Source organism: Arachis ipaensis, chromosome B09, assembly GCF_000816755.2.
Source record: "Arachis ipaensis cultivar K30076 chromosome B09, Araip1.1, whole genome shotgun sequence".
NCBI classification, from domain to species: domain Eukaryota; kingdom Viridiplantae; phylum Streptophyta; class Magnoliopsida; order Fabales; family Fabaceae; genus Arachis; species Arachis ipaensis.
In genome coordinates, this window is record NC_029793.2 from 27,279,749 (window position 1) to 27,282,447 (window position 2,699).

The following is a 2,699-nucleotide window of genomic DNA, read 5'->3' on the forward strand; positions in this document are numbered from 1 at the left end:
TATCCATTTTTGCCTGTCATTTTTATTTCCAAGGAAGATAACGCTCCTTACAGGCCTCGTAAGTAGGGTGCACATGGGGCCGGGTGAAGCCGGGTTCGCTGTGATCCGAACTCGACTCTAAATAATGACCGGGTCTATTTATGAGACCCTTACCCGACCCTAGACCCGATGAAATCATGTTACTTTCGGGCCACACTTAAGCCGGATTTAGACCGGATGAAGTCCGGGTCTTGATCAACTTTATCACGACATCACCAAAAATTAGATTCTACATCTTTTGAACCTCTAAATTTTGAAAAATAATTATTCCATAACAATGCAACATTCGCATAATAATAATTTAGAATCTAATAATAATAATTTAAAGTTTCATAATAATAATTATATCAATTACACATTAAACATTCAAAGTTCAAAAGACAATTAAAACAAAGTTAACAACCAACACAAGATTAACATAATAATAATAATTTATAGTGTCATACCAACCAATAACAACAAAATATTAAGTAGCAAACAACTACACGGGTCCAACGGGCCGGGGCCGGGTGACCCGAGACTTGGCCCGAACCCAATTTAATAAATAACCGGAGCCATCTATTGAAATCTCGGGTCTGACCGAACCATAACGAAATCGGGCCAAATTAGCCCCGAAGTCATCGGGTCCGATCCGGGTCTTCGGACCGGACCGGGTCTTGTGCACCCCTACTCGTAAGCATCATCTGAATTGTTGCTTTGAGAAACTCCTCTCCCCAAACCTTGCTGTGTAGAGATTATATACAATCAGTGACTTCTATTAAACCACCGGCAATCTTACGAATAAAAGTAATAATAATTATTCAATAGTAAAATTGAAAAATTGCATTACTAATTAACTTGTTTTAAAAGGGGAATAATAAAGCTCCTAAAAATATCTCAAATCAATTTGAATTAATTTAGAACATTATTATATACTCCTTAAGATTTGATATAATCAATTGTTGTGTTTATCTATATGGGATAAGAGACAAAGTAACCTATGAATATATAGCGGAGTTGGAAAGGTCGATTCGAGGCTCCTAAAGGGTGAAAACAAACGCAATCTTCTTAGGCAACACACGAGAACCATTCGAATTGAAGAAGCTCCTCTTAATTGGTATCTTAGAAAGTTAGATCCTTCAAAAATTTAGGTGCTTACAATTTCAACCCGTGAATTTGTAACACAAAAAAAGTGTATGCATTAATTCATTATGCATCAGGATCTTCCCATCTTTCAGCCTGGCATGGCTATAGTGATTGATTTTGCACCTTTACTAATTAATCCTCCCTTTATGTATTTATTTATATTTTTGGTTCTGAATCAAGAAAAGAAAGATTGGAATTGGAGAAAAAGAAGACAAGACAACGGGAAGAATCTCCAAAATTTGTTTGGTTAGTACATAGGATTCTCTTTAGTTTTTTCATTTTTGTTTTCTCTTTTCTTTTGGAAAAAAATAATATAATTAAAAATTATCATTTAAAAGTACATCAAAATTAGGTGATTGCTATGGTACTTAAAAGTATTTGTTTAACTTACTAAAAAGAGTTAAAAATTAATATTTAATTTTAAAAATATAAAAATATATCATTATTAAATATTCAAAATTTATTATAAAAAATAAATTAGAGATCAAATTATAATTATTATTGGCAAAACTAAAATCAAATTTGATATCTTAGAAAAACAAAAGAAACTTGACTACCTACTCTAGAATAAGCGGGCGCATGTTGATGGATTCTCTTTGGTCTTGAAGTTATAAGTTTATGTGATGTTTACATATCTTTGTTTACTTGGAAGGGTACATGGTAACATGTCATGCCGCAAAGACTCTTGCATGATGATTGTGAAGTGATGGAAGGTACCATTGGAGAGAGCTTAAACACCTCAGACATAAAGCTTGGTGGGTCATTGGTATGTAGTGCAGAATGTATGTTTATGCTAACCTAAAGCCTCTCTTTCAGTCTTTCATAATTTTATTCATTCAATATTGTTCTTTGCTATAAGGCCTCCATTTGTAGGTATATGTCTCGTCCACTATATATGTACATTTTTATTAGCAAGTTTATATAAAGCATTTATTATTATTGTCAATCAATCACACCCAAGGATTTGAATTGCTTTTCAAATATCATCTGAAGAGATATTTGATTATAATATAAGATACCACAATATATTATTCACTGATACTCATTTTCTTTTAAAATAACTATTGTTTCTATTTTTTTATATATTTAAATATATTGTTTATTTCAAATAACACATTCACTTTAGAAGAAAATAGATATCTACTGTATCTTTAAAAAAACAAATATCTAACTACCTATTTAACCATACACGTGCCAATTTTTGTTAATTTTAGAGTACATCTTAGGACGAAAAATCTAACATGTCTTACAACAAAAATAAAAATAAAAATTTGTTATTATTTTATGTATTAAGTTAACTATCAGATGATAAATTGGTATTCGAAAATTTCTGGCCCTAATAAAATATCTTTAAATAATTCAAAAGATAAAACATCTCTCAAAAAAACTTAAAAATTTGATAAAAAAAATCTAAATATTAATTGATTACATCTCCATTGAAAAAAAAAAGAAATAAAAATCATTATATAACTAACAAAATTAATGATATAGCACCAAATCACCACCTCTCACTCTTATATCATCCTCTATTTCAC

The 2,699-nt window shown here is 30.7% G+C and overlaps 1 long non-coding RNA gene across 1 annotated transcript; it reads right to left on the reverse strand.

Annotated features, from left to right (window-relative positions):
• LOC110266605 lies at window positions 438–1,392 on the reverse strand. The gene is made up of 2 exons (XR_002354038.1): window positions 1,017–1,392; window positions 438–762 (listed from the first exon to the last, which is right to left on the reverse strand). It is a non-coding gene; the product is annotated as an uncharacterized LOC110266605 (long non-coding RNA).